Source organism: Balaenoptera musculus, chromosome 7 (assembly GCF_009873245.2).
Source record: "Balaenoptera musculus isolate JJ_BM4_2016_0621 chromosome 7, mBalMus1.pri.v3, whole genome shotgun sequence".
In the NCBI taxonomy this organism is placed as follows: Eukaryota; Metazoa; Chordata; class Mammalia; order Artiodactyla; family Balaenopteridae; genus Balaenoptera; species Balaenoptera musculus.
Window position 1 is genome coordinate 30644893 of NC_045791.1, and position 12628 is coordinate 30657520.

The window sequence follows — 12628 nt, forward strand, 5'->3', positions numbered from 1 at the left end:
GGGGTGCACTGGGGACCGCTGCGTGGACCGCTGGGGACCGGCTAACAGAGGCTTCGCAGCACCACCCGGTCAACATTTTTGTTTGTTTGTTTGTTTTGAAGTAGAGTTGATTTACAATGTTGTGTTAGTTGCAGGTGTACAGCACAGTGATTCAGTCATACGTATCTATTCTTTTTCAGATTCTTTTACATAATAGGACACATTTACTGAGCAGTCGCTGTGCGACATGATCCTGGTCTTTAGAGAACATACATTCCAGAGAAGGAGATTGAAAAAAGTAAAGAAAATGGAAAAATATAAGTATAAAAAATGCTATCAAGGAAACCAAAGAGGTTGAGATAGAGAAATACTTAAAGGACCAAGTTTAAAGGGACAGTCAGAAAACACTATCCTGAGAGGTTTCCAGCACACAGGGGAGACTTCCTTTCCTCAGATCTCAAACATTTAAATTCTTCCCCTTACTATTTTCTGCAACACCTGATACCTTACAGGCTAGGATCCTTAGGACTTGATCATTTCTGTCCACATGTCCTTCAGCACCACCAATGTCCAGTGTACATTACTTCTCATTAAAATATGTCTATTGCCACCTCACTAGAAGTGTTTAAATTCCTGTAGTGAATGAGTTAAAGGATTAAACATGATCAAATGCATTTTTTTTCCAGCCTGCAGCAGTTCAATACATAAATTATGTCTTTGATCCTGGCAACTCTTCAGCAACTAAAAAGATGTTTGAAATAGGAAAACAGGAAATGCCACAGAGAAATGTGTCTCTTTGTTTCTTTGGAGAAAAATCTTTCCATCAGAGATGGCACAGAGTGAAATATGCCAGTTTAAGAGTCAGCCAAACCTTGGAACTGAATTCCAGCTCTACCACTTGCTTTAGTGTGGCACGCGGAGCCTCAATTTCCTCATCATAAAATGAGAATACAGGACACCAGGCAGTATAACTCTAAGAATCAGAAATAATATATGTAAAGCATTTCACACAGTGACACGTGATACACAGCTATCGATATCAGTACTTAACAACTTTGTGATGTATGAATCGTCATCCCCACTGTATCTATACATTATCCTCGTATTATGCTCATCATGCTCAGGGAAGTTAAATAACTTGCCCAGAATTAGAATCAAGGTGAGGATTTAACTCCAAAACTCTGCTCTTAACTGTGTTTTAGAACCCTGGGAGGGACTGAAATAGAGCATCTTAGCAATTTCCATAAGCGGTGTAAGGCCACCAAAAGGAACACTTGGCAGATGGAGTATTCTTTGGTGCCAGGATGTACCTTAACGTGAAGAACCAAGGCAACGTGAGGGCTGGGAGGACTGATTTGCCTGCAACTGCAGTAACTCAGGGAAGTGTGAGCTCAAGGAGCAGCAAGCAAGAGGGCAGGAAGGATAAGGAAGGGGGGACCCAGCAGATCAGGGGCTGGTGAGAAGCATCTCCTATAGGGGGCCCCAAAAGAGGACCCATATGCACCAAACACTAATGAAGGGACCTAATTCAGACCACATTGCAAATATATTTTACTTTTTATGCTGGGGAGGCTGTTTTACTTCAAAATATTTGCCCTGAGGTAGCAGTGTGCTGACCAGCAGCTTGGACTACGCATAGGTCAGCAATCTTTTCTCGGATGGAAAGGGCTGGCACAAGAGAAAATTACAGTGCTCCAACCACAAGACTGAGCCCTGGCCAGAAGTAAAGAGCAGGACCCGCAGCAAATCTAAGCCTTTGGGCTGAGCCGACACGGGGGCAGGAAAGAGAAGAGAAGGGGTGCAGCAATGCAAGCCTCGCAGGGAATGTATCTGTAGCTTTGCTCATAGGCTTCTTCACAGCAAAGATATTGGGGGAGCAACAGGGAAGCCCAACAACCATGACTACATCAATCGTTTGCCTGAGAGTCTTACTTCCAAGGCTCTTCAGACAGAGGGAGTGAGGCATTTGGTGTATTCCCTGAGGTAGTCAAGAATCCTTCAGGAACAGGTAGGAGATTGAGTCTGCGTCTGGGAGACTGAATTGCACATATCCAGAAGTGTTGCAGAAAACAATAGGGGGAAATGAGGCATAAATAGGCCTCACTTTATTCAGCATAGGTGGAGATACTTACAAATAGACTTTCAAACAGGGACCTGGACAGTACAGTACCTCCAGCACTAAGTAGAGAGATGATCTCTGGAAAGGTCTTTTAGACTAAGATTATTATATACAAGTAACATTGGCAGAGGGTCCATTCCCTGCAGCACAAGGTATTGAACCCCAGAGGTTAAGAAAGGAATGTGAGACACTACATGTTAGAGTTTAAAGTCTAGATAAGGAGTTATGAGGCATATACATCTGTCTTGAGTATTGAGACTTTGGATATTAGTATAATTATGGTAGGAAATCAGAGCAAGAATATGAAGAATCCTGTACTGACCTATTGTGGAGACTTCAAGGTTCTTAACTGGCTTCAGCACGGATATGTCTCCTGACATATACAATACTCTGAAGACAGAGCAAGCCACAGAGGATAAGGACGTGGGTGTGCCTGATAGGGGGTATAAGAATTACATGTCTGTGTGCACTGGAGTGGAGGTTGGCGGGGGCAAGAGTGAAACCAAGTGTCTTTCTATAATGTTTAGTAAGAGAGCGGGATCACTAGGTGAAAATATCATGGATTCTTTCTAGGTGTTAACTCACCTTTGATAATGAGGATGTTTTCCATCCATACGATTGTTCTCCACATATCCTCTTGCCTGCTACTCCTTTTCCCATGATGGATTATGGTTCCTGAAGCTCTTTGACATAGCAGACCACCCAGGTGAGCCTTCCTAGAGAGGGCCCATGATGATTATGATAGTAATGCCCTCTATGGCAACAACAGCTACTGTTACTGCGGTAGTAAAAAGTCTATCGCTACCGCCACTCTTTGCTGTTATTACTGATAATGTCATTGACAACATTACTAGTGTCACCGCTACTACTCATACTATTATTGTTACTACTATTACTAGTACTACTGTTAACTACTATTAACCTCTACTATGATTAGCTTCAAGTAAGCATCTTCCATATGCCTGACAATATATTTACATTTATTTAATGGTACTACAATATAGATAATATCATACACATTTAACATTTAAGGTGGTGAAGTGGCTTGGCCAAAAGCATCCAGCTATTAAATATTTGAACCAGATTCCAATCCAGATTTTACAGATTTCAAAATTCATGCTGTATCCAATCCACCATGCTGTCTCCCTATGGGAAAGCATCTTAGAATGCTCATTTTAATATCTTATATTTACAAGAAATCATTTAAAATTATTTATATTTTAGAATATTTAGAAAATTACAGGAAGCGCAGGACAAGAACTCCTTTTTTTGAGCCGCTTGAGAGGAATTTGTCAGCCTGATGCCCCATCATCTTTTATGTGTATTTCCTACGAATAAGGTTATCAGTCTCCTCATAACCAATGCAATGATCAAAATAAGAAAATTAACATTGATACATTACTATCATTTAATCCTTAGACCCCATTCAAGTTTTGCTAATTGTCCCTATAATGTCTTGTATAGAAAAATGAATTAGCTCAGAATTACATGTTACATTTAGCTATCATATCTCTTTATTCTTCTTCACACTAGAATTGCTTCTCGGTTCTTCCTTGATTTTTATGACCTTGATGCTTTTGAAGAGTTAGAGAGCAGTTATTTTGTAAAATGTCCCTCAGTTGAGGTTTGTCTGATGTTTCCTCATGATTAGATTCAGGTTATGTTTTCTGATGAGAATATCACAAGAGTGATGTCATGTTTTCCTAATTGCATCCTATTAGGTGGCACACAATTTAGATTTATCCCACAAATGATGATGTTCACTTTGATCATTGACTAAGGTGGTACCTGCCAGGATTTTTTTCTGTAAAGTAAATCTTCCTAGCCCCCCTTGTAATTAATAAGTACTTTGTAAGGAGGTACTTTAAAACCATGTAAATTTCCTTTTTTTCAGCAAACTTTCCATTTACTCATGATTTCCTAACTTACTGAATGTAATATTCTGTTACTGTCATTATTCATTTTGACGCTGAAATTATTCCCAATTTGTCCAGTGGGAATCCTTTCAGAGTGGTTTCTGGATCTTTCTGACATGATCTAATCATTCTGTGACCTTTTGATTGTTTGTTTGTTTCTGGAACAAGAAAGATCTTCTAGACTAATATATTCCCTGCCTCAGTTCTAGAATCAACTATTTCTCCGAGGAGCCTTGGTTTCTTTGAGTGGAGAATGACCGTAAGAAGCCACGATCTGAGCACTAGGTCTGTTCAGTGTTGCTAAGGTTTTGCTGCTCCCAGCCTCTCAGTAGACAGAGCTAGGGAAGGTATATACAGGTGTGTGTGTGTGTGCGTGTGTGTAGGTACTTAATTTACATTTATGTCTATTTCTGTATGTATCCATATGCATTGAAAACTTCAGGGTTCATTCTAGTTTTATTCCTTTCCATATTTGTAGTTCTCTTCTGATACTTGGATGGCTTTATCCTTAACATAGTTACTCATTTCATTAACCCCCTCAATATAACCAGTCCCCCAACTCCAGTCTTACACAGATGCCCTCCTCACCTCACTTAGGCTCTGACTCATGCTAGGCTGCTCCCATGACTTATGCAGAGCACACCTCTCCTCTCTCAACATCTGATATACCTGGTAAAGCAACTTATTCAAGTATATATATATACATGTCTATAACTTTAAATAATTATGGTCTATATTTTTTTCAGTGCTTTTGAAAGAGTTGATTTAAGTAGTTTTATATTTAGCTTCTTTTAAAGAATTATTCTTCACTGTAGTACATATTCAGTTACATTAGTCTGGGGCAGGGGTTGGGCCCTGTGGCCTAAATTCTGCCTGCAGCCTCTTAGTGTAGAATCCAGCAAGCTAAGAATGGTGAATAGGTTTTTACAGTTTTTAAGAGTTGGGAAATATAAATAAATGAATATATATATGTATTTTTTAAGAGTTGGAAATATACATATATATATATATATATATATATATATAGCAGAAACCATAAGTGATATGGAAATCCTTAAGTATTTGCTATCTGGTCCTTTACAAAATATGTTTGCCAACCCTGACCTGGGGTATCTGACTGCTCTGTCACCTTGGCTGACTCATTTACCTGGAGGTAGTGACATAAAATGAAATGTTTGTGAGCTGCTTTAAGCCTCAAGGACTCTAAATAAGTTGCAAAGAACCACTGAAATTGCCATCTTACCAAAACAGAAATAATGAACAACTTGAAAAATCATCAGTGAGAAGAGGATAGTTCTAACGATAAAATCTAAGTCACCCCACTCCTCGTCTTAGATTAAACGTGCCAAGCTCCATTAGCCTCTGATTTGCATGGCCATTAGCGGAAGGCTGGCCTCCAGCACTATTTATTTCAATCAACATCCTCTTATGTAAACTCCTAATGCTTGATTATATGAGTTTGTACAAGTACAGAATTAATTGAGTATAACCCGTAATTCAAATTCAACATTAAGTCCATTTTGAACTAAAATATGATTGATGGCAAGAATTGCAGAACCCTGGAAGTAGAGTACTTCAACAGAACAGGGTCATTATTTTTGAGTTACATGCCAAATATTAACAGAGCGGGAGGGCCAAATTGCCACCTTTGGACTATTGTAGTATCTGCTTATTAATGAACCTTGTGTATTTGGTTTACTGCTTTGTATTAGAAACCCATAAACCTGGTTTCTTAGAGGCAAAACTGCACTGTCTGCATTGTCTGGATTAAAAGAAGGAAATCTCATTTGTGTTAATACAAGGATAAGAGGAATGGACAGAAACAGTTCCAAAGCCCCACTAACAAAGGCACGCCTCACATAGTGTCCTTTCTTCACTGACAGAAGAGAAAGAAAAGCTGCATTCATCATTGTTTACCGATTTAAGTGCATCAATTCTATTTTCCACATACTGTGACTTCCTTGCCTCAAAAAAAGAAAAGAAAAAAGAAATCTCTCCTTTCAAAGAAAGGTTTTAAATAACTGCAGTCTGTTTTTTGTTTTTTTTTTTAGTTTCCTTTCTTACCCAAGTAGTGCCCAGACAGTTAGAGGTACATAAAGGAAAGGTAATGTGAGGGGGGAAAAGAAACAACAAAATATAAATGATTTTCACAGTGCCATGAATTCATATTCTATTGATACTATTAGTTTATATTCCCACTTAACAGCTTGGGCTAAAATGTGGGTTCCAGTATGATGCTTGTATTAATTGCCTTGAATAATTCAGGTTTTATCACTCTCCAGGGCTTCTCTGGAGCTGGGCTGCTGGAAGCCATATTTGGTACTTTGGAACCCCCATCTGATGATTCTCAAGGCTGCAAAGTACACGGTGAGCTACCATTACTTGACTTGGTAAGCTGGGAAAGCCAGGACAGAGGAGAAATTGGAGAACGTTACCCAGTTCAAGAAACCAACTGGTGTTCAGTGTGTTCCATATACACTAAGATTGGAATCTTACCTGGGTTTATGGATTACTGTTATATGTGCTCTTCTTTAACAAGGCTAGAGAAAGCTCTAATTGCAGTTTTTGTTTTCTTTGGTGCAGGAGAAAAATTCTGAAGCTGCTCATGACTTGAAATAGGTCCTGGAGAGAATAAAGAAAGAAAATTAGAAAAAATATATATATATATTTTTAAAATACCTCACTCAATTGCCTTGTCTGCGTAATAACTGAGCATGACTGTCACTCTGAAGACATATTAGCTCATTTAGGTAATTAGTGTGAGCAGCATGTTTCCCTACTTATTCCATTCAATTATAGGGTTCTCACTTTGTCATTACTGGAGTGTCTTAATGTGACTTGTAATTAGTGTAATTACAATCCAATGTTAATTATATCTGCCACTTAGACATAATTTTATATAGTAATGGTCTCTAATCTCAATAACCTTATTATGTTGTTTATTCAAACAGGAATTAAGTCTTCTTTCATGCGTCAAATATGGAGATTACAAAAAAGTACTGCTTGTGTCATTTTGGTAGTTATGACAAGGGAATCTCTGAAATAGCGAAATCATATTTGAGACAATGTCTGCATGTGCAAACAATTACAGCAGTTCCTCCCTGTTTCCAGAAATATGCCTGTGTATCTCCAAATAACTGTGCGCAGAGGCAGTTTGAGCCTTGACTTGCTCATGAATTCTGGGAAGAACTAATGTGTATATATCTAGAAGCCTATCTCAGTGGTTCAGTTTATTAGTATACCAAATACACTCATGGCTGACCATTTCATGGACCATTGCTCTGAGTAACTAACCATTGTATACAATATAATAATATCACCTCATATTTGAAGAGCACATTATCTTTTAAAGTGCTTTTCAATATATTATTTCAGTTAACCTTGAAAACAACTTTGCGGAAGTAGCAATGGCAGGTATCAGATCATTTGAATAGACTGGGAAAATAAAATAAAGACCATGTTCACTTAGCAAAGGTAGTGTTGCTAATCAAAAGGCAATTTAGCAGAGCAGTTAATAGCTTGGGCCCCAGAGTTAGATTTCTAGGTTTTGAATCCCAGCAACTCCACTTAGAAGTTCAACACCCTTGTGCAAGTTCTTAACCCCTCAATCCCTCAGTGTCCTCTTCTGCATAACAGGACTAACAACAGTATCTACTCCAGAGGGTGGTCACAAGGATTAGATGGGCAATATAGAAAAAGCCTAAAACAGTTCTTGGCACAAACTAAAAACTAAATAAATATAGGCTGTTATTATTTTTACTGTCAAAGGCATTCTCGTCTCTTGATTTGTGACTTGAAGTTTTTTCCCATAAACCACATCATTTCCTTATAGATTTTCTTTTGCTAATTACTAATTAAAGGTTTGATCTATACACTGCATGGTTTTGTGTACATACAGTATATTCATTTAGAAATAGATAACCCTGACCCAGGACTATTTAATAAAGCTGAAATAAAAAATCCTTTGGCTAACTCAGCTGTTATAAGAATACAATACTAGTACGAAGTTCTTTGGGAAAAGATTCAGTGGTTTTATTACTCTATACAAGCATCAACACTTCCTATTCCTGACATACTCAGAGTGGTACTACCTGTGACTCTAGAATTTCATGAATCCTTGAAAACTTAACAGGGTCAAATGCAATAGCAAATGTGAAGTATTCTTTACACTAACACCTACAAAAATGTTAGTTTTATTTATTTAATAGATCTCAGTATCTGTATTTTATATAAATTTTTTTAAAATAAATTTATATATTTATTTATTTATTTATGGCTGTGTTGGGTCTTCGTTTCTGTGCGAGGGCTTTCTCTAGTTGCGGCAAGCGGGGGCCACCCTTCATCGCGGTGCGCAGGCCTCTCACTATCGCGGCCTCTCTTGTTGCGGAGCACAGGCTCCAGACGCGCAGGCTCAGTAATTGTGGCTCACGGGCCCAGTTGCTCCGCGGCATGTGGGATCTTCCCAGACCAGGGCTCGAACCCGTGTCCCCTGCATTGGCAGGCGGATTCTCAACCACTGCACCACCAGGGAAGCCCAGTATCTGTATTTTAAACAAAATATTGTCAGAATATTACAATTTACAAATTTGCCTATGGAGCTTTTTCGTTTCCCTTAAGCTCAGGTTATTTTCCTAATTTTCCAGAAGCAAATAGCTTGCGTACCAAGTTTTGAAGTGATTTGGCCTCTTTGGACGTATGATCCCTTCTCTGACGAAGCTGGCAAAGGTGGATATTCCCATAATCCATTCAGTAATAAACAAGAAGATGGTTTTTGCTGCTAACTTCTGTCAGTTAACAACATCATCAAGGCACCAACATATAGTATCTGGCTATGGATTTTTAGACCATTTTTAAAGTTCTCAGGTAGGGGAAATATTAGCTCTTGAAGTGTGCTCTGAGCTCAGAGAAAGCTAGGCCTGCTGGAGTTTATAGCAGTATAATAAACACAACCGAATGGGAAATCTTTGGAATGTGCACTACTGCCAGAGAACTAGTCATTAAATATTAACTAGCAACTCTTCTGACTTTTGTTTTATTTATAATTATTTACATGAAGTGTTGGGACATTTTTGCCAAAGAGACAAAGAACACAAAAAGATGTCAATTTCTCCATCTTTCAATACTTCCAGTAACTACAATGACCCAGGTTTAACCTTCAGTTAAACGTGTGGATGAATTCTCACTTCCAGACCAAGCTTTCGCAATGAGACATTAGGTTTTAATGTTCTCAACTGCACAAAGACGGCAGCCACTTCAAGCTGCACTTGGGTGAAGAGCTCTCAAGCCCTCCAGCCGCTGCCCATGCTCCAAATTAGACAATGCTGTCCTTCAGACTGCTTCTCCTAGGGTTCCAGTTTCCTCCACTATTGTCTGGAAGCATTTCTCCAGAGTATTACTGGGGAGTGGCTGAAAATGTGGAGGCAGCATTCCCATCAGGAAACTCCTACACTGGGGGCAGGAAGCCAAGGTACGAAATGTCCTTGGTCAGAGGTTAGTGACATACTTCCATTCTTTTTTTTTTTTTTTTTTTAAATTAATTAATTAATTTATTTTTGGCTGTGTTGGGTCTTCGTTTCTGTGCGAGGGCTTTCTCTAGTTGCGGCAAGCAGGGGTCACTCTTCATCGTGGTGCGCGGGCCTCTCACTATTGCGGCCTCTCTTGTTGGGAGCACAGGCTCCAGACACGCAAGCTCAGTAGTTGTGGCTCACGGGCCTAGTTGCTCCGCGGCATGTGGGATCTTCCCAGACCAGGGCTCGAACCCGTGTCCCCTGCACTGGCAGGCAGATTCTCAACCACTGCACCACCAGGGAAGCCCCATACTTCCATTCTTGATCCCAGAACTGGCTAACTTTGTTACCTTTAACTGGTCACTTGACCACCTTACATCTTACTTTTCCCATCTGAAATTAGCTCCCCTCCCAATCATTTTCCTGATATTCTATGAGGACAAAATACAAAATTAACTCAAATTTATTGAATACTGTATGTTTCGAGAAATAAATATGAGTTCCTAATAATGATGATGATTTCATAGGTGAGGGAGTTATCTGAGAAGCCAAAACAATGTTTGTTTAAACTGAAGGCAAGAGCTTGGAAGTTTTACATAAGTAGACATTTTAAGAAGAGGTACAGTAGGGCTTTGGAATCAAACAGTACTGGGTTGAAATCCAGACCCCACTACTTCCCAGCTACGTGACCTTGGGCTAATCATTCAACCTCATTAAGATATAATCTCTTTATCTGTAAAGTAGTTACAATAACAGCATTTGTGAGGGCTATCGTGAGGATTACATGAGGTAATGAATCAGCAGGTTCTGGACTCAAAGCATGGCGACTGTTATTTATTAGAATACGCCATAGTGAAGAACATCAGTTTTATGCTACTTGTGATAGGAAACAATAGGAAGGTGTTAAAATATGATATGTTTTATATTTTCAGAAGATCAACTCTGTGTTGAAGAAAATGGAGTATAGAATGGTAAGAGGCTACAGAGGGAAAACCACTGGAGGACTGTTGTCCTGATAAAGGAAAATGATATATAATACGTGGATTTTTGCAGTGGAAATGGTGACAGGTGAAAAAATTCAGGCTGTATAGGGGACGTCCCATCAAGCTGACTCTGATGGATTGGATGTGGGATGTGAGAGAAAAGAATCCAGGTTTTGAGCCTGAAAGTTGGGTGGATGGTAGTGTGATGGAGCAGATACTGTGGTGTGCTGCCCAAATCTTTCCCTTCTACATTCAGGAAAGGCACTCCTTCCTTTAGCCTCTGGGAATATTGGCTGCTGGTTGTTCATAGCCAAGTCCCTCACCAGAAATTGCTTTCTGGGGAAAGTTGCAGCCTTGTCCAAAGTTGAAAATCCTCTTTAGAGACAGCCCCTACCCAAACAATGGTTGATAATGGCCTAAAAAGTCTTGGCCCCATTAGAATGTGGGACAAAATTCAGAACAATTCTAAAATGCCGCCCCAGCTATAGAGTTCCCTACAGACACATCTGAAGGCTTTTTGTGTAATGCAGCTCAGCTTCTCTCACTGCCCAATCTTTTTTTTTTTTTTTCCCATTTAAAAAAATACTTTTTATTTTGAAATAATTATAGATATACAGGTATTGCAAAGATAGTACACAGAGGTTCCATGCATCTTTCACCCATTTTCTCTCAGTGGTTACATCTTACATAATGATTAATATAATATCATAACCAGAAAAATCAATGTTGGTACAATGTGTGTATATTCTTATGCTGTTTCTTCACAGACATAGCAATAGTAATGGGTAGATTCCTGTAACCTCCACCACAATCAAGATACAGATTTATATCATCACCACAAAGATCTACTGGTGTCATCATTTTACCACTCTGAATGAATGTAGAAACCTTACCCCCTGTTATGGACTGAATGTTTGTGTCACCCCAAAATCCCTGGGTTGAAATCCTAATCCCCATCTCACTGCCCAATCTTGCTTCTTACCCCCTTACTGGTGTTATTCCAGAAAGTCCTCCCAATAACCTCCTTTACACAGATCTCTGCTTCAGAGTCTATTTTAAGGTATCTGACCTAAAACACTTCGGGTTTGTCATGGTCCTTACAAGCAAAATCTAAAGTGAGATTTTGGACTGGATCACCTGTTGGCAGGCTGGAGATGAGAATCCTGACACTGATAGACACTGATAGCTAATGTGGCATGCTATAGTGGTGCAATTGTTAAAATTGTTATAGATGGTGACCTGGGATGAAATACTGGTGGAAGGAAATGCACTGCTGGGACACTAGATCAAGTAACTGAGAGGTTCAGGACTATGACGTTGGATGACCATTTCTCGAAACTGTCAGTTAACTGGACAAGTTAATGAAAGTTTGAGGTTGACCGATTACCAACTTAAAAAAAAAAAAACATAAAAGCTAGGGGACATTTTTGGCAGAATGTAAAGAGATATTCATCAATCAAATCTGAAGGGCAGAAAAGGTGAGTATTAAACCCATAATTAGAGTGGAAGATTGGCAGAGCCCCAGAGAAGATGGAATTCCCAACCACAGCAAATCTGGTCACCATAGTCCAGGTTCTGATTGAAAAGGTGTAGGATCCTGAGAGGTAGGAGGGGACTATACGGGTTAATGTACTCAAAAATCAAATTCCCAGGTTTCCCTGCAGAAGTGGCCTCTCCTCACTGTTAAAGGTGTGTGCCCCCTCTTGCTTAATAATCACACAAAGGTATCTATCTTGCAAGACAAGGGGGGAGGAGGAAGAAGGGGAGGGGGAGGGGGAGGATGAAGAAAGTAGTATATGCTGAAGGACCTCCAGGACCTAACCAACATATCCCAACAGAAACAGAGAAAGTATATATAGGAATAGATTCTGAGAATGCTGGGATGGCGGGGGGTGAGGGGGTAGGGAGTGGTGCAGAATATAAGGCCATAAAAGGGAGAAGTTATTGATAGGGAAGCACTATCCTGTGATAAGATTTAATACTATATCCATATTAGTCAGGGTTCAACAAGAAGCAGAACCAATAGAACTGTCTATCTACCACACACACACATATGTACATCTATATCTATATCTATATAGATATAAAGATATAGATACAGATATAGATTAGATACAGATATTG